The sequence below is a fragment of the Solenopsis invicta genome, chromosome 11 (genome assembly GCF_016802725.1).
Source record: "Solenopsis invicta isolate M01_SB chromosome 11, UNIL_Sinv_3.0, whole genome shotgun sequence".
Taxonomy (NCBI): domain Eukaryota; kingdom Metazoa; phylum Arthropoda; class Insecta; order Hymenoptera; family Formicidae; genus Solenopsis; species Solenopsis invicta.
The window spans coordinates 15,818,115-15,839,299 of NC_052674.1; the positions used below are offsets into that span (position 1 = coordinate 15,818,115).

The 21,185-nt window shown below is 41.0% G+C and overlaps 1 protein-coding gene across 8 annotated transcripts in view; it reads right to left on the reverse strand.

The window, feature by feature from the left end:
- Positions 1-21,185, reverse strand: part of LOC105200443 (neprilysin-1) — a 524,884-nt gene that overhangs the window by 264,964 nt on the left and 238,735 nt on the right. The window lies entirely within an intron of this gene.

Genomic DNA, 21,185 nt, shown 5'->3' on the forward strand with positions numbered 1-21,185 from the left:
TTGTGATTATGTTGTTGTCTTTTTTCTTCCATTTTTCTATCGATCCACATTCCGGTAAATCATTAACAATTTTTGTGACCTTATATCGCTGAATCCACTTCTGCGCAAACTGTTTCGATTTCCCCATATATTTAGCAATCACTGATTGCAACATTTTCGGACCTTTCGAATGGCTGCATTTCTGTAACACAACCTTGTAGCACGTCGTGTATTTGGCACTCATTGCGATTAATGTGTTTTTCTTACAAAAGACTAACAGCAACTGAATCTTTCTTCAAAGTGCATCGAAGGCATAGGTTTCCTCTAACGAGTCACAAAAAATTAAAAGCGATACTTTTACCAGTTGTGAATAAAGTTGATCACGCTTTTATTTAACAGAGTGTATAAGATTTATCATATTTTTTTTTTATTCTAACATTCTTTTTATATAGATGAGATTACGAGACGATACAGAAATTGTACAAATTATAAATAATAATTTTTTTTTAACAAAAATCTTATATTTTTTAATAATCATAAGGGACAATTGCAATTATAAAATCTCAATTGTGATTAGAGATTTTTGATTATAATTATGATTTTAAATTCTTGTAATAAATTTCTTTCGCTTTTACAAAATTGTGTTGATACAACACATACAATGTTTATTTCTTTATTTTTTTTTTTTTATTAATTTTCAATTCTTTTAACAATCATTTCCATTATGATCTAAAAAAAACTATGTAGTACTAACAATTATTAAAAATTTTTTGAATGTTTACTGTGTTTATAAGTATTCTATTATTAATATTATAATATACTATTATTAATAATATATTTCACTATACAGATGTTATCCATAAATTATATATATATATATGTGTAACGTCTTATACGCGCTACCTATCCTACATGCAGTACGAGCCTTGGTGCTTGATGCTCACGCACACCCATTCTAATAACAGGTGACCGCGGCCACAAAGCTTACGGGATTGCGCCGCGGCATCAACACGTGGCCGTAAGCTTGATTAGCTTACTCATGTATAAAATTCTGCACTCGCTGAGATAAAAGCACCGCCCCGAGAAGTGATCGATACCCTTTCGCCACTTGACACTCAATTCCCAAATTGGAGATGCAGGTTAACAAAGGATTTTGACTTCGGTCAGTTTTTTAAGAAATACGGCTGAAACCGGTGAAGCAACGTCACCTCAAGGCAAACAATGGTTTCAGCAGAGGCTGTACGGAGACTGCCACCGGCATCCAGAGGGCCTCAAATGAAATGTCTTCAATAAAAAGATTAATTGATCCAAAAATATTGGCGTATACAGACGACTCCAGCATTGCCTTAAGTGTATGTACTTGGCCATCGATACTCTCGCTCTCTCTCACTCCGTGAGCCCAAATTGTCCTGACCCGTCAAGCGTTTTGACTGGTCCTTGAAATATTCAACTCCGCCAAAGAGTATCGCACCTCTCCTGAGCCTCCATTGCTGTGACGTTAAAGCGGGACCGAGGATTCAGGATGCCGTGCTGAGCATACTTGGTTGTCACGTTGGATTCCATTTGCCAATCGATATTTTGTCATTAATATCCACCACTGATTATCGATTCGCCATTTACACGGGCTAGCTGCGTATCTAGGTATTAGGCTCAATCCACTGTTCGGCAGCGTGTTTAGCCAAAAATTATGTGATAACGACGTGTTTCGCGCTCGTACTTACCCGTTATGACATTGTTAGTACCGCGCAGTGCTAGCTATGCAAATAAAATACTGCAGAATGCCCGTGTAAATAGTTTTCTTTGTATTAATTTATATGCGTATCATTCAACGCTGTAATTGTCCAAATATGTTTCTCCTCTTATGTAATGTGGCGAACGAAAATCCGCCACATGCGCACGCGCGAGCGCCCAGGCAAACGGCGAGCGCCAGCGTGGGCGCGAGCGCCGGCGCTAGTTCAGGCGCTGCCGCTAGACGGCTGCTTTCTCTGGAGTCAAATGCATCCACCGAGCGTATATAACACGCAACTGCAACCTTTCAATTACGCATCCTCCAATCGAGGCTGAGCTCCTTCCTGGGCCCTTCGATCACGAGAATCGTCACTAGAAGTGCGTTCCTTTCCGGACCTTCTATCTTGGTGTAACCAGAGGTGCGCTTCCTTCCGGGCCCTCAATCTTTTGGTCAAAGAGCTTCGCGGCACGTCAAACTGCCTCGTCAACGTCTTCGACGGGACCGTCCCGGTCCATACCCGCATCCGGATTGTCTGGGCTGCATCTGCCCCGACGATTGCCAGGGTATCTTGATACTCGATCAGGGTGTTGCTTTCCTCCCCTGGAAGCTACGGGACATCAAGTTACACCTGCATGACAACCCTCGGCGCCGGTTCACCGCAGTCCACACGAGGAATCAGGAGACCCAGACGTCGCCGTCCGCTCCGACTACGTCCAGCAACACTAAGACATCGCCTACGTCTATCACAGGTACTCCGTCGAGGCTCAGGAGTATTGCCGTCGTCCCAGTCATTCCATCGCCTCGTTTTTCGCGTCCTAGTACGCCAGGGTGTTCCCTCTGCATAGAGAAACGCAAAAAGAGAAAGAAGAAAAAAGACAAACTTATCCGCAATCTATTAGGCAATTGATCGACTTTTTTAGGCGCCTCCAGGCGCCGCCTGAGTCAAAAACCAAAGATAATATAGATCACACACTTACGCAATTACACTTATATCAAGAAGTAATTTTATTAAAGAACACGTTGAACATAGAGCGTGCGTTCATTTGTGGAACCTTCTGACACAATAAACTAACCCACATGTAATAATAAATCTATTGTTTCTTTCTTTGTCCAAATTTAACCACATGCGTTTAAGTTATTTAATTTTTCTTGTTTATGCTCAAACCTATTCTCGGAGCCCGTATTAGCAAGCTAATCCATGTAATAAAAAGTCGGTTTATTTCACAATGTTATTATCTTTGTCAATAATTTTTTGGGTAATTAATTACTGTAAGGGACTTAGTTCCAATCATGTTAACCTTGACAGATGTTATAAAGGCAAGGATATTGAACAACTTTTCCTTATAAATTAATTGGCGTTCTCCTATAAATTTCGAGATATACTTAAAGAGAAAGAAAAAACAATTTTTTCTAATTATTTCAAAAAATATTCATTTTAGAAAAAAATGTGTCAAAAAATAAAGCTTATAAAAAACAAATAAAATTCTATACATATTTTACTTAACTTCAATACTTTAGGGCTTCGCCCCTCCCCCTGCACCTCACCCCATATTTTTTCTAATCCAAGGCTGTTGAAATTATTAATTATGTCGACAGTAAGTTCACAAAGTGAGTTAACATCTTCAAAAATCGGTTTGAAGGTATTTAATTTCAAATTGTTTTTTAAAAAAAAAGAAAGATTTCTTTTCTTACAGTAAAAAGTTATTTCAATGTCTTTCCAGCCATCGAATTAACAATAGAGAGGAAATTTTTAAACATTCAATAAAGCAGAAACTTATTATCACTTTTAATTAAATTAATAAGTCAATGTTGGTAAAGTAAATGTTTGTCCGGTGTACTAAGCTGCGCTAACGTTCTAGTTTGCATAGGCGATTTCAATATCAATTTGATTGACGCGGCCAATTGCTGTGTACACAGTTTCAGTCCTTGATGTCTTACTTCTAGTTTAGGCAGATCATTGATTCTGTGATTCGTAATAGTTCGGTATTTGAATTTATTCTTGATTTCATTATAGTCTCGTCTGGGGTGGATATGATCGACTCGCGTGTTTGCGTTGCGATAACTAGTAGTGATCATTTTACAATCTGCACCAGGTTGCGTTTAAAGGCGTCGCCGAAAACTATTTGTAAATTTATTACGCGTAACATCAGGATGTTGCGAGATGATGCGTCAAATGATGAGCTCGAATCAATTGGTCATCACTGTTTAGATCAATTAACGTCAACGAAAAGATATTTCTGTTTACAACGTCACTGCTCCTGTTAGGGAGCTTTAACCGGCTTGCTTTTCAATGATCACTTTATTGATTTCTTTTTTAAATGTTTTTCTTTTGCAACGTTACCAAGCAGGTTTCTTTTCTCCACCACGGGCCTCTATAACCTTTATCTTTGGATCTATCACCGCAGGCGGATTTACAACATCCATAGACAAATAAAACTGCTTCTTTGCAGAACCGTACGATTTTTTTAGTCACACCCTCCTGCTCTGCCTCCCTCAATGTCTTGATCCTTTGCTACACATCCTCAACAACTCCTTAACCAGTAACGTGTTTTCAAGCAATCGATTGTATTTTCAATGCCTAAAACTCGTGACCCCTCCTCATTCCTTGTTTTTCGTTCGATTACCATTCCTCTCTTTCTCTCCAAAATACTGGAGCAGATTTGTTTAAGAGTGCATTCTTTAGATTGACTAACATAATCCCTGATTATCAATTGGGCTTTTGCAGTATGGATAGCGGACGGGATCCGATAGCGCACGATGCGATAGCCCATGTCTCGATAGCACACGTCAAATTTAAAATAATTCCCGATAACCCACGTCTCTTTAGCACACGTCCCGATAACGCACAAAATAAAACACGCACCTACCCAATCACACACGTCTCGATAGCACACGTCCAATTTAAAATAATTCCCAATAACCCACGTATCTTTAGCACACGTGCCGATAACCCACGAAAAGAAACGCACATCTTGATAGCCTACGTCTCTATGGCTTACGTCTCTTTAGCGCACGTCTCAATAGCCCACGTCTCTATAGCGCACATCTCGATAGCCCACGTCTCTATAGCGCACGTCTCGATAGCCCACGTCTCTTTAGCGCATTTTTTATTTTATGGGTTATTGGGACGTGCGCTATAGAGACGTGGGCTATTGAGACGTGCGCTATAAAAACGTAAGCTATCGAGACGTGCGCTATAGAAATGTGGGCTATGGAGACGTGCGCTATAGAGGCGTGGGCTATTGAGACGTGCACTATAGAGACGTGAGCCATCGAGACGTGCGATATGGAGACGTGCGCTATAGAGACGTGCGCTATAGAGACATGGGCTGTCGACCAGTTGTGCGTTTTTCTTCGTGGGTTATTGGCACGTGTGCTAAAGATACGTGGGTTATCAGGAAATATTTCAAATTTGACGTGTGCTATCGAGACATGTGTGATCGTGCAAATGCGTGTTTTACTTCATGCGTTATCGGGACGTGTGCTAAAGAAACGTGGATTATCGGGAATTATTTTAAATTTGACGTGTGCTATTGGGATCCGCCTTTCAATTCAAGACGATAGCATTCTAAACAATTATGCGTCACCTTACGGGCTTCTTGTTTTCCTAACGGCCAATATTACAGCCTTCGATGCCAAAAATTGTTCTGGCCCACAATGTAGTAATCTTTGATGCTCTTTCTTTAATATAAGCATGTTGATATGATGCCTTGACGATAATAGCCATGGATGCCTTTGATTCTAATTCATATTTGCTTGCGTATTTTTCCTCCAACACGCAACCATTTGTATCCAAAAATGGACGTAAGGGTAGAAGTTTACTTTTTCTAAATCTTTTTTCCTCTTTGTAGATTTTTTATTTCTTTTCGGAACACTTGTTGTTGAACTAATTTGTTAATAAACATAGTTAATTGCTCCAATTCTTGTACGATAAGTGCTCCTTTTTGTCTTGTCCTTTTGAAGTTTACAAAACGCAAGTAGTATGTAAGAACTCTTCTTAACCTATTTAACAATAAATATTTGTTCAGAATGTCTGCGCCTTTTGCGACCATTAGAGTTATCTTCCTTTGTAGCTCCGAAATGTGTTCTTGGAATTATACTCCTTCTTACCATTCTGTCGGATGAATTAACTAGGATGCTCTATGCCACCACAAACAGTTATCCTTTAATTTTTCTGTAGTGCCATCTCAGGTTAGTAAATCTGCTGGATTATAAGTTAGTATTATACATAACACCATTTCTTGGTAGCAATAATCCGTTGAATGTCAGCTACTCTATTAGCTACGTATGATTCAACATGTGGGGAAAGGTGTGGATCCAGCTCAAAACATTAGTGGAATCTGTCCAAAAAACCACTGTTCGAATTTGATTAGCCAACATTTTATTCATGCTATAGAATAACTATCCCGCTAAATAGACTGCGTTTAATTTCAATCTCGGTAGAGTAATAGTTTTTAGCGGACCCTTTCTTGGCCTTGAGTACATTATCTGTACTTTATCTGCCCTTCCTGATTCTGACCTCTTATGTAAGCGCATGCTTCATAAGCCTTTTCTGATGCTTTACAATACGTATATCTACTAATAGTATGATATTGTCTGGGTTTACATTGCGTCCTACCGATAATATTTGTGCTCCATTTATTGATTTATAACTTTTTTTCAAACCTTCTTACAGATTACAGGATAGCTTATCATTCTATCTTAGCGCCTTCCACAGCTGTTGCATTAACTGCTTGGCTGAAACTAATATAATTCCTGTTAGCCTTAGAGAGTCAAAGATTTTTGAAATAAGAGATAACACTTGGCTCTTTGTGACAGCCTGTTCTCCCGTGATCTTAATATCGTACTGCAAAACAAAGGTGTTTTGAATTGCACAACAAGCCAAGTGTTCTTAAGCTTTTGTGCTTGTTTAAAATTAAGAAATTGTCTTCTTGATCTTGCACCAACGATTGAAGTATCACCTTGTCGTTACTTCTCCATTTGCAAATATGGAATTTTTCACTTTAAAGTAACTCTGTTAACTCCTGCTGCAGTAAACATGCTTCCTCGCGCGTACGTTTTCCAGTAAGTAAGTCGTCCATATAAAAATCATACTGCTAATACTTTTCCGTTGTAAGATATTTACTTGCTTCCTGAATTGCCAATTTTTTTAAACATCTGATTGCTAAGAAAGGCGCCGACAACGTGCCATATAAGTATTCAGCCGATAAATTAGAATGTCCTCTTTGTCACTAGATCTCCATAATATTTTTTGCAAGCCTCGATCTGTCCTTCTTACTAGTAATTAGCTGTATATCATTTCCAAGCCTGCGGTTAAAACATATTAATGAACTCTAAATTTTAGCAGTAATTCAACCAATGTATCTTGCAGTATCATTTGTATTAATAAGTTATGATTTAAAGATACTCCTGATTCTGAGTGAGCAGAAGCATACTACTCTTAATTTGCTTGTTAGGCGTTAACCTTTATCACAGAATGAAGCGGCAAATAATAAGTATTCAAAAAATATCTTGATTTACCATCCTTTACTAAGGACACGTGCCCCAGAGCCTTGTATTGTTTCATAAATTGCATATGTTTTTTTTTTTTTATTTCTGGTTGTCGTCTGAATCTGTCATCTGAATCTGAATCGTCGATTCTAATGCTTACAATTTCTTTAAGGCCACATTATAAGAGTCTGCTAGCAAAGAAGTGTTGGGATAAATTGAAAGCAAAAAGTAGAAGAAAGAAAAGTATATCGGAATGGGAGGAGGAAAGAAGAGGATTTTTTGGGATGAGAGGAGTGGGGGGGGGATGAGAGGGGTGTAGTAGAGAGTATTATGAAGGGCTTGATTAGAAAAGAAAGAGAGATGCAAAAGGAGAAAAGATGGAAGAGAATAATGAAGACAAAGAGTAATAGAGAATATAAATGGATTAAGGGGGAGGGGAGGGGTATTTAAAGAAAAGGTGGGGAGAGAGTAGGTGCCAAAGGATGGCGAGATTTAGGTTAGAAAACGGAATGAGGGGTAACAGACACTGGAAGGAGGAAAAGCGTAAGAGGTGCAGGATGTGTGAATGTATAAACGAAACGTGGGAGCATGTGTGGGAGGAATGTGTGAGTTGAGGAAAGGATGGAAGGAGATGAGGGGGATTGTGCTGGGAGAGGATGGGGAGGGAGAAGAATGGTTAAAGAAGTTGGAAGTGTTGAGGGAAGAGAATGGACGTGAAGGGAGGGCCTCGACGAGAATTCTCGTCGTCCTGAGCAGTCAAGAATCTTCGACTAACCGCGAACTGTGTCCGCATCGAACACCTCCGCCTCAGCCAATCACGGCAGGCATCCTCGCCGAATCCGCGGCCGAGCATTCTCGGCTAATCCCATCTACGCCCGCGATGAGTACCCTTGTCGAGTCCATAGACTAGGCATTCTTGGCCACTCCGCTCCGTCCTCGAGCACACTCGACCAACTCGTAAACCAGAATTCCGTCAAAGCATCCGCGCCCTAACAATTTGATCGCCTTACTTTGCACGAGGCCACTCGGGCAAATCGCGGAATCGCCCCGGCACACCGTCCAATCCGCGCGTGCAATACACGCCACTGACGCGTTTCGCGACTCCTCGATTCTCACCGGACACCGTATTCGTTTTACTTTGCGTAACTTCTATATATACAGGGTGTCCCAGACCAATGTATAAAGATTACTACAATGAGGTAGAAGGGATCGAGATAAATCAAAAAGTCTAATAACAGTTTGCGATATTTGCAATAATTTTCGTGTAATAAAATATTAAAGTCAGTCGAATAAGAGCGCGCGGAGAGGCAAACGGTTGGTCGCCTGAGCCATAAGACCGCCCGGTTCGACGCGGTGCGGTGCCAAGCTATCCTTTTCGTTGCCGCGCGCCACTTACCGTCGCCTACAATCGGACCGCAGTGGGCGGACCTATGGCTCAGACGAGCGACCGCTTGTCTCTCTACGCGCTCTTATTCGGCTGACTTTAATATTTTATTACTCAAAAATTATTGCAAATATCGCAAAATAGTATTAGACTTTTTCATTTATCTCGATCCCTTCTACCTCATCGTGATAATCTTTATACATTGGTCTGGGACACCCTATATATATATATATATATATATATATATATAGATAAAATTAGGTATAAGTGCCAAAGCCTCGAGACCGTAGAGTCTGATTAATGTGAGCAAATCTTTGCTTCAAATAAAACCCGACTATTGTAACTACCAGTCCGCTCATTAAGTCTGATCATTGTAAGCCGATTATTCTTTTGTTTATTAGACAGAGACGCGTTATAATTCCGTTTACTTTAATTGTCGTCGTGCTTATTTCAAGTAATCAGTAACGCGTTATATTTCCATTTACTTAGATTATCGTTTTGGTTGCTCAGTAATTTGTTATTTTGACCACGAGCCAATCGTATTTTTGTTCATTTAAGTTTACTTGTTACGTGGTATTTTGTTACTAGTCGATCATTTCATGTATTCTCTTCAGTTTTAAATAAATGGACAATCTTTATTTCTATTTAACTTCAAGTGCGATTATTTTACCGAGCAATCCGACAAGTCTATCCGCAACCAAATCCTCGATCTCTGACATCGCCCAAAAATCACCAGCGTTACAAGTTTACATATTACTCTTTCCGTCATTTGCTTTTTCTAGTAAATATAATTTTGTGAAATTTGTTATCCGGGGATTTTTAGTATTACTAAGTATAATTCCGGTGTGAAAAATACAATATGGCAGACAAAATTATCAAAATCTACTAAATTCGTTTAAAATTTACTATTAAGGTCTCTGATTACGAATCCGTTGTCAACGCGTAGCCCCGGGGTGAGGATTTGCGCCTAGAATCGATTTATTGGCAAGAACCACCGGTGCTTGAGTACCTCAAAGACAAACGACAACTTCGGCCACTTTTCATACGGTAGATGGACGAGCGCGATTGAGTTGGTGTTCAAAAACCTCGAAGGTAAAGCGGCAGAGAACCTCTACCGATTTACAATCAGATAACAGAATGCGTTCCAATGCACCGGATCGCTCAAAAACTTCGGCGTCGTATGTTCGGAGCACGGATATAAGTCAAAAGCAGTCAGCGTTCAAAAACCTCGGAGGCGGTAGAGAACCTCTATTAAATTTCATCAGTTGTTCAAATTGTCCGTAACAGATATAATATGAGGTACCATTACATAAATCTATGATTTAAGTATTGAAGATACCTAACGTAACCTGGCGTGTTGACACCTCGTATACACTAATTAATTTCTAATTGACTATGGGGAAATCAATTAGGTTTTTTGTTGAAAAAGCCCTGAAAAGGGCTGTTTAGGCTCTTAAAGTTAGTCTTATGAAGGACCAGTTGAAAAAGACTGACCAAATGCTAGCCTACGCTTCTTGGTGCACTGCCTCTTCCTACAAGACCGGTTCTCCTTGATACAGTGTAGGCAAGGAGTCTGCCACTCAGGTAGTGTTTGACAGCCCCGGGTGACGTGTTGAGTGTATTTCTGGGTCGTTCGTTCGTCGGCTGAGAGATTGGTCCTGCAGGTGGCAAAGCCGGAGCCGATTCTTGTAGTGGCGAAAAGAGCCACTCTGGGAGAACCAGGTGCCACGAAGGTGACACCGGGAACGCCACGGATCCTCGTCCTTAAGGAATAGAGACGGCGGTCTCGTCCTCTTTAGAGCCAATAGCTGCAGCGGCGTGTGTGTCTAAAAAAGAGTCGCAGGCAGCCCGATACGGCGGTAAAGCGAGGATCGATACTTGGAGACTTGTCTTTTGTCTGTTCGATGGAGATGCGCTTGACGCCAGTATCAAAAGACAACTCTACACTCTCAAAATAGAGCTCTATGTGAGTGGAGCGAGATATTTTCCGAGAGCTGAGCTTGATCGGAATTTCTTTGGAACCCTTGCCCAGCTTGTGGCACTGTGTTAGAAGACGTGCCAATCGACAGATATGCCGAAATACTTCTTTAGAGGTTAACGGTATGTTATTTCTTCCGAGATACTCGCCGAGACTGGCAAGCAAAGTCTGATTTCTTGGGGCTCTTTATATTTTCATTTTGTCCAAACTCGATTTCCGAGTATAGACGCCGCCTAACGGTGGCGCCGCGGAACTAGCCGAGTCGCGCGAGCGAGTGTAGTGGCGATCGAACAGGCATACCGTCAGGTGCGTACTTGTCTGTGTGGTCGCCACATACGACATCAGTCTGTAACGACCTCGTTTTGCGCGCACAGACGTTGGTCGAGGGAAGTCGCTAAGAAAATTAGACTCGTTGTTGGTTGAAATTACAAAAGTTATTCCAATCAACAACATGAAAATAAAAATGCATAAGTAAAGTAAAAAACGCGCAGACGGACGTAACAGTAAGAATTATAATACAGAAACGGAAAGCTGCGAATGCACGACGATGGCTAGATAATAAAGTGGATATTTACAATATAGGATTCGCGAGACAATTTTCTCCGAATTTGGCAACTTATTTACAGATGGCACGCGGATGTGTTGTCATGCGAGAGCGATTAGCTAACCGGTGATCTGTTATTGAATCGCACGTGCGGAGCTTCGTGGTCAAGTGACGTGCGCAAAGCATGGATCCGTGTGTCGTCGTTCAGAAACCGCCGCGTGGCGGTTAATACCGCGGTTGTTATCGGCGAGTGGCACCGCCCCACGCCAAGTGCACTTGGTGGAATTACCAATCTCGAGTGGTGGAGACGCTGGCAAAACACCGTACATCCTTACATGATTAAGAAGGGAAACATCTGTTTGGATACAGTACAATTAGACACAGCCAATCACAACGGCAGGAGCCTAGTAATTTTCTTCTAGTAATTTTCAAGCGTTGTAAGTGGCTTGTGTTCAGTTGTACTGTATCTGAACGGGTGCTTCCCGTTAAGAGCCGGTAGGAATCGAAGCAGTGATGTGCCTGTCAACTAAGACTTCTTGATTGAGCCCAAGTTGTCTTGAGCCCGGTGCTTAGATAAAAACAAGATCGGAGTCGGTCTTTTGTCAAGATTGCTTTATTGAAACCTAGTGCGCTACATTTTTCTCAGAAGGTTTCTTCTGAGAGAGGCAGATTAAGTAAGAAAAGCCCGGTTACCAAAATTTTCTCGGCTTATATACCTAAATCTAGAGGGTCGGGGATGCGGTCGAAGGCTTGACGAAGTCAATATTCCCGCCATTCAAAATCAGGTATTCGAGACGGAGCTGTCGTAGCGTGCGGTATCGGAGAAAAAGCGCGTGCGCGCGGAGATACTTTTCGTTCTCGCGCATACGCGACTACGCGAAAATGTTTATTAGACGCTTCGCGCCTGTTTCTGCTGTCCGACGGCTAGTTAGCCGAACAGCGTGAAGCGGTAGACGGTTCGAGAAGCTGATCGAAAGGCGTTTTGTTACAAGTTTCTCATTTATTGTTAATAAGTCTGCTTTATTTATTATGTAACAACCCCTTTTACGTGCACGGGCGGTGTTTATATGGCGAGCAAGAGCATGAGTGAGGTCTGAGAGAATTAGGCAGATTGAGTATGTTAAATATGAATTATATTTATTTTAATAAATAATATTAATTAAATAACAGTGCAATACATGGAATGAAACAGAAATCGCAGTGTATTTAGAACGGATATACAATATTAGTTCCAACGTACGCGGATATTTACAATCGGAAGTTGATAGCGCGTTTGTGAACAAAAAGCTAATCGCGACTAAGTATAAAATTGCACGCGCGCAACGGCGAGTTTTTGCGTGTTGGGAATCCAATGAGCGCGGCAAGCTCGGGGACGGTTGGGCCCGCGGAAGTAGGGCGAGATACGGATTTGCTGTAGCAATATTCGTAAGGCTCTGTAATACGATTTTTTAAATATTCGCGAACTGCGGTTAATACCGCGTTAGCTACGGAAACACCGAGCACGCTAAGAACGCTTGGTTAAGATGCAAAACACTGCACCTCTTTCGTGCGTCAGTGTCGTTGGATGGATGTAGACGAGAAGACTTTGTCCACTAAAAACACTTGATCCAGCCCAAGTACGCTTGAGCCGTGGGTCGAGGATATCGAGATTCGGAATCGGTCATTACCAAGAACGGTTAAATCTAAGAATTGGTTGATGATAGCTGTTACCGTAAGAAATACATCAATCATAGTTGATTATTCTTTTATAAATCAACTATGATTGGCCAATTTCTTACGATTACGGTTATTATAAACCAACTTTAAAGGTTGGTTTATGCAGACAATAACTGCTAACGTATACCAAAACCGGTAAAAAATTGACCAATCATAATCGATTATTCTTCTATAAATCGATATATGTGATTAGCTAATTTCTTACCGGTTCCGGCATAAGTTAACGATTAATCCTGCAAAAACCAACCTTAATGATCTTTCTACAATAAGCTATTAGAAGAAATTAGTTGTAAGCCGTAAGAATTGACCAATCACAGTTAAATGTAAAGAGAATATTTGACTGTGATTGATCAATTTTACAGCTTATGACAACGACTAATAGCTTATTCTAGAAAGCTCATAAGGCATTTAATCTCGGTCAGACCTAGGTGGCTACTTCGTGGAAGAGTCAGTCAAAAGAGAAGAGCTTCTTTGTACTCCATCGCCGAGTTTATATAACTGATTCCTGAGATAGTGGATAGTGTTCGGTGAGATGTCTGATGCTGGTGGGAGCTGGTATTCCCACCACTCGAGATTGGGTATATGGAGCGGAGAACGTTGTCGGGGCGTATGGTTACCGAGAGTGCGCGTGCGCGCTGAGATTATTGTCATGTGGGATGCATTCTTTCGCGTGCGGATTTAGATATTTATTCGGCGCCTTGCGCCTGTTTTTGCTGTTCGACGAATGGTCGACTGGACAGCGTAAGACGATGTACCGTCCAGGGGGTGATCGTGAGACGCTTTGTTATAATTATAAATGTGATCGTTTTGAAATAAATTTTCTAAAAAGTTTTTTCACCGCATTTCTCATTGTGAGTAATTTTTCTTAAGATTTTATTAGGATAATATTTTGTAAGATTTTATTGTTTAACTTTATTATTATTGACAAGTCTAATTACTAATATGAATGATATCTTGAAAGAAAATGTCTGTTCTAGATTGAACAACCAATAAAAACCGTTTTGTACCACGGTAATTGATTCTGTCCCTCGGAAAACTTTCTAAACTGAGAAGTCACCATTTTTCTACATACTTGCAGTTCATGATTAATATAACGACTAGAGTTTATTGGTTGTTATGTCATGAACTGTAAGTATGTAGAAAGATAGCGACGTTTGAAAAGTTTTCCGAGAGACAGAATCAATTACCGTGAGTGTACATAAATCGAATAAATTTATTATTCAATTACGAAAAACGAATAAATTTATATATTTGTTACGTTTTTATTCGTTAATTGAATTGTAACGGTACTCGGTTTCAGTGTAATGGTGCGGAAATTCGGGATCGGTCCGGATAAGGCTCGTCAATTGGTCAGTTCAAAATGATCATACCCAGTTGATTAAGGTGAAAAACAAATATAGAATGATTTATTCAAAATAAATGTAGCCGTTACCAACCCAACAAAATAAATCGAGAGCATAATTTGCGCCGCCAATGTAAAGAGCGCAGAGTGTTGTACGCAAACAGAAAAGAGAAAGAGAACAGCTCGCAGGTGTCTCAAAGCTGCGCGAAAATAATAATAACGGAGAACACTGGTTATAAACAAAAAAAAGAACCAAATAATAACGCGTAATCGAAATGATCGGCAATAATAACTCGCATATCTAATTGAACAAAAAAAATATACTTAAATGCTGAGATTAGACAGAAACGGAATAATTTGCTGTGAAACTAATTAACAAAATTCTGATTGGATACATATATAAGCTGTGGTAGGTTACACGGATCAGGACCGCCACTAGATGTAAGTGAGCCCGCGTGTGAGCTCAATTTTGTCGCCCCTTGTTTTATCTGACTCGTGACTAAATTTTTTCAAAATAAAATTTTCTATAACCACTTACATGAAATAGGTTTTATATGTTGGAAAATTAATAAAATACAAAATAAATAAATTAATATAGATTTAGTATATATTTCAATTCAAATAAATTGAACTTTTCTGGCTTTTAATTTTGCAAAATCTGCAACTATTTGTTTTATTTCTAAATTATCTAATATTTCATGTTCTATAGTATAAGAGGCAGAGATAATTAATATCGTAGATATTGAATAATTGTCAGGTTTTATTATGAAATCAGGATTACAAGTATAATAAAACGTCCGTCATCAGCTGATATACTTCAACGAATGAATGTTATTCTTAGGTGTTATGACTATGTAAGACATTTGACAGATAACTTAAAAGGTGTTTAATAAATTAAGTAGTTAAAAGCTAATGCACAGCATAAATCTTACAATAGCAACAATAGATTGATTACTGAATCTATGTTGGATCATTGTTGATCTTAAGTAATTCTTTATTATTTTTAATTTAGAAAATGATCTTTCTCCAGATGCAACTGAAACCGGCAATGTAAGTAATATTCTTAATGCTATTGCTGTATTTAGAAAAGTCGAAAATAAACCATTAGAAAATAGATATTGCAAAATGCTGTAAGGATTATTTAATGGATTTTGCACAAAATGTTATTTTAAACATTGAGTTCGTTAAATAAATCAATCCCGTCAATGTCTGCCTCATCTTGAGAATCATTTTTAAGTTTATGACGTAAATCTTTGCAGAATTTCATTAATTCATCTTTTGAGTAATTAAACAAATTAGAAGTTAAAAATCCAAAAACATCGTCAAATGTGCTTAATTCTTTGAATCTATTATTTAAAGAAAATAATGTTTGATCCAGAATTCTGTTAAAAAATTCTACTTTAAAATTATTCTTTGGATCAACTAAACCTTCATCCTGCTGTTTGTTATCGAATTGTTTTGGTTTCCTTCTTGGGCGAATAGTTCGGATTGGGGAAAAAATGGTTCCATATTAAGATCTATAGCTATTTTGTTCGCTTCTTCTAATATTTTATTAAAATTTGCATGTGAGATAATGAGATTAAGATAATGTTATCTCAATTCCGCGGCGACAACTCGCAATTCGACACGCCAACCAGCTATCTTTATATGATGCTGCTTCAAAGCCGCCGACAGCGCACATGTGCCGATCGGCGTTCTCTTTGTCGGCCCTACACTTCTGACTGATCATACGAGAAATGAAAGAAATGTTGGGAATCATGAATACAAAAAAAGTCGACTACTGTACGGGAAATCCTAAACAATTACTTACGCGGCAGATTTTGTAAATAGAGCAATAGCATTACGAAACAGTGGTTTACTTGCGGCGCGCGGCGGCACAAGCAGGGCACCCCCCTGTTCGTGCCGTCCACGTGCAGTGCACGCTTCGCACGCCCGCTTACGGCGTCCCTGACACGGACTATGGTCCGTACAGTCGGGAGAATCGCGGAACGTGGCGCGATTGGTGTAAGCGCAGTCGTGTGAGCGCGTGCGTACAAGAAGTCGCGAGTGCGGTACGTAACCAGTCTATTCGTTTCCGCAATTTGTCCGAGCGCGTCGCGTGCAAAAGGATGCAGATACCCTGCCAATTATTAGGTTACTAATACGACCCGAAGTTTAGTGACGTCAAAGGCACTCAAAGACGAAATGATTGGTCGAGAATGCTCGGCCTGTGATAGCGACAAGAATGCTCGTCAAGGATCTCAGAGTTGACTGCTCGATAATACTCGGCCGAGGATAGAAACGAGAATGCTCCTCGAGGATTTCGGAAAGGTGGCGACGAGAATGCTCGGTCGACTCTCGAACGGGTCGGAGAACCGACGGGATCTGAACTCTGCGTTCCCACTGCCGGCTTATATATCCAAACGCGTGTTTGGATGCGCTAATCCGCACGCTCAATCGACCAAGACAGAGAGGGAACGTTGCGGAACGCCGCGGTCGATGCGCGTGCTGCCCCATAATTGCGCCGAGAGATTATGCTGTGGGTGCACATGGCTTCTTGCCGCGCTCAGTGTTCGAATGGACGGAACGATACGGAGGCGCGCAGACGGCGTATCGTTACAGAATTACTCGTTATTTGAATAAAATATATGTTTATTCATTATTTTCTTATTTGTTACTTTATTCAAAAATAAAATTTATCCTAATCTGTATTACAATAACTTTTACTACGCTTAAGTTTGTGCACATTAAGAACTTTAATTTTACTATATTCATCAAATAAAATATAATTAGGGGGGACCGGGGCAATTCGGAAGACTTTTTCTTCTTTCGCGTCTTCTGAGTTCTACATTCATTTAAAAAAAAAGGACAGTTTGAAAGGTTGAACCTTCCTCTACTGTCGCTTTTGGCCAAAAAATTCTATATTTTTATTTTTTGTTCACTTAAGGCGATGCTGGAGATACTGACTGAACACTATTATTTTTAATTTCAGTTGTAAGAAATATCTGGTCACACTCGGTACAATAATTGTAATTCTTAGTTTGGCCGCTAGTCGCGTGCGTATCGTTCCGTTAGCGAAACGCCATTGGCTCTCCCCACCACGTGACTCGAGACTGTAACACCATTGGCTCTGCGTCCTAAGCGAAGTCGTGATTGGCTCAAGCCCGCGACACTAGCGTGCCCGTGCGTTCTCTTAAAGGAACCTTTCCGGGGAAGAAAGACTTTCCGGCGTCACTTCTCATCGGACCACGAAGGGTCGTCCGCCATGCGGACGAAGACAATAAAGTATTTGTTTTACTTCGCAAGCTACCGACTGTGATATCTCTGCCCTTCCATCCATCCCTGACTACTCCCTTACAGCCCTCAGAAGTGGGATGATGTCACAGTTCTAGCGAGCAAAAGTGTTCGTCTCGTACCACGAGTTCGCGTGTGAAAGTATTTCCGCGCAGTAGTCCCGCGTTCGTGTTGTGAGTGACCGTTCGTGTTTAAGCCCCGTCCTCTGACGACGGTTCGCCTTCGGGCTCACATTCCCCGTCTCTCGACGACGGTTCAACAGGTGCTTGGCGCACTCGCGCTTCCGCGCATTCCCCGTCTCTCGACGACGGTTCAACAGGTGCTTGGTGCACTCGCGCTTCCGCGCATTCCCCGTCTCTCGACGACGATTCAACGCGCTCATCCGTGTCTCCGCGCTTCCGCGCTCTCCCCGTCCTCAGACGACGGTTTGAATTTGTACGTTTGTGCTTCTGCGCATTCTTCGTCCCCGTCTTTCGACGACGGTTAGCAACGGTGCAACAACGCATACGCTGCCTAGTGCTCGAACTTTCCGTTTCTTTTTCATCAACGGTTCAAGTTACATTCGCCTCGGTTTGTTGAGCGAAGTCTATCAGCACGAACAAGTCCGTGCAAGTGATACGCAAGATTGCGTCAGACAGACATTGTGTAAAATTTCCCGCGCTCGTGTAGACAATAACGGTCGTGTCGCGTCGCGTTCCGTCGCCGCCATCTTATGGTGACTTTCCACCGGGTTCTACCGGCTTCGACAACCTTCAATAGTGTTGAGAAATTTCAGTCTCGTCAAGATGAGGCGTGAAGAGGTTGATAACCTCTCGAACGAAGAAATTCATCAGGAAATGCGCAAGTTAGATTTGCCTATCCTCGCCGACAGAATGATGTGCATCGATAGCCTGATGACGGCGTTAGAAAGAAAAGCCCAATCCTCGACCTCTCATCCTACAGGAGTGTCTTCAAGTGCTAGGGTAACGCCCCCGCCTGTACAGTCTACGACCAGTGCTTCTCAACTGGGATCAATAGAACAGCTTCTACGCGTTCTTACGGAACAAGTTGCCGAGATGAGGGCGCAACAATCCACGCATCAGCAATTGTTCTCACATATTTTGACGTCACCGACGTTACCAGGTTGGTCATCAAATCTCTCACAGGGACCGACAGGTATTATCCCGTCTAATATTAATAGAAATAATATGCACAGCCAAATGCCGTGCCCGATAACAAATGCACCGACATTCTTTCAACCGCCTGGACCAACGTTTCCTTTGCCCAGCGGTTCTCAGACTCAATTTCCGTCTCCTCAGGTCGCTAATTTAATTGATTTACCGCAGACAACTTTAATATTGTCGGCAATGCCTCCTGCTCAAGCTATCGTACAATTGGAAAAACATATCCCATTGTTCTCTGGTACAGAGAGGGAAGACGTAGAAGTGTGGCTACGCAAAGTGGAAAAAGTAGCTGAGATTCATCGAGTTAGTGATGAGGTCAAGCTAATGGCCGCCAGTGGCAGATTATCGAAGGATGCCAGTCAATGGTTGGATCAGGATTCAGACACTTTGGTTAGCTCTTGGGCCTTATTCAGAGACGCCATCAGTAAGCGGTTTCGCAACCGTCTTACCCACAAGGAAGCCCGTCGAAGAGTGGACGCTCGTCGTTGGGATTATGGAAAGGAAAGCTTTCATGAATATGTAACACAAAAACTTAAGCTGTTACATCCACTGCAACTGTCACAAACAGAATGCATCGATTACCTTATTGAAGGTATCAACAACCTTGCGGTTCGTAGCGCTGCTTCTGTGACAGGGGCAACCACTATCGACGAATTCCTGGACAGAATGAGCAGCTTAACTTGCTCAAATCTGGCTTCTTCAAAACAATCGTCTCCTCCTGCTGCTCGAAAGGAGAAAATGCAAAAGGATTACAAGGATCAGCAACCTCGACGAGGTCATCGAGATTCAACCACATCCTCCGCAAAGGATTCAGCGTTGAAAAATTCTCCTGACGTCTGTGCTTATTGTAAAGCACCAGGTCACATTCGTGACAAATGCTACAAGTTGAAGAAGAAGGAACAACAAACTGCTGCCACTTCTTCCTCTGCCTCACCAGTCGCCGCCACTGAAGTTGTCGTCCCATCCCCCGCCCAGAAGGATTCTAGTCTTGTTGGTTGCGTAAACCACCCCCGACAACTAAAGATAAGTTCAGCGATTATCGAAATCAATCATATTAATGATTCGCCTTGCAGCTTAACTGCTCTTGTTGATACCGGCAGCTCTGTGTCTTTCGTTCAATATTCAATTTTAGAAATTTTCTTTGGTCGTCAAGTTCATTTTGATAATAATTCTGAAAAATCGTTTCTCACACTTGGTGAAAGTAATATTGACATTCGTGGAACAAAGAAAGTAAAAATTGGTTTATCTATGTTACCTAATCTTAAATTTGAAGTTCTTCTCCATTCCCTTGAAAAAAATAATTGGTCAACTCATGTCGTACTTGGGTGTGACTTTGTCACAGCCAACAAATTAACTCTCACTTATAAACCCGATAAAGATGAGTCGGGTGAATATCTAAAACTACTTAAAGAAGTAGCTTCCGCTGACATTATTGACGATGTCACTTCGGACATCAATCCGATAAACATTAAAACCGATTTTGGCTTTCAAGTCAACCAAAGAGTTAGTGATATTATTCAAACGGTTGAAAGCTCCATTGTAGAAAAAATACAGGACAACTATTGTGTCACTGTTCCTATCAAGGATAATTCGGTTTATTCTTTTCCTCCCAAACGTTTTGCTTGGGCTGAGCGTCAGCAACTGAGAGAGATTACCGACGGTTTGTTAGCTCGCGGTATTATCAAAGAGAGTACATCTCCTTATTGTTCTCGCATTGTTCCAGTGCGTAAGAAAAATGGAAACATGAGACTTTGTGTCGATTTACGACCTCTAAGCTCGCGTGTGGTTAAACAACAGTATCCCTTTCCCATCATCGAAGATTTATTTTCAAGAATGGCTAATTGTTTTGTTTTAACTCATTTGGATATTAAAGAAAGTTTCCATGCAATCGGGATTCACCCCGATTTCACTAAATATTTTTCATTTGCCACACCAGATGGGCAGTTCGAATACTTGAAGCTACCATTCGGGTATTCAGAGAGTCCCGAATTTCAAAAACGTCTCTTACAAATTCTTAAACCATTAGTTCGAGCAGACAAAGTATTAGTCTATATTGATGACATACTGATTCCGTCTAGTAATATCGAAGAAAACCTTGATACTCTCTCTCAAGTGCTACTGTTACTCAAACGCTAGTCGTTCGATGTCAATTACGACAAATGTCAATTTCTCAAGAAGAAAATTGAATTTTTAGGTTATATCGTGTCTAATAAGGGTATTACTTTAAGCGATCGTCATGTAAACGATGTTAATAAATTTCCGGTGCCGCGAAACATCCATGAGGTTCAGAGATTCTTGGGTCTCGCGAGTTATTTCCGAAAATTCGTGCCCGCCTTTGCTGAAAAGGCTAAACCGTTATACACACTTTTAAAGAAAAACGTAGCCTTTAGCTTCGATGAAAATTGCGTAAAGTCCTTTAACTTGTTAAAACAATTGTTAACTACAGCTCCTGTGTTGAGTCTGTATAACCCCAGCCTCGAAACTGAACTTCATACGGATGCGAGTTCCGTAGCATTCGCCGCGATTTTATTGCAAAAACAGGAATCTAAATCCTGGGCTCCCGTCGCCTACTTTAGCCAAACGACTA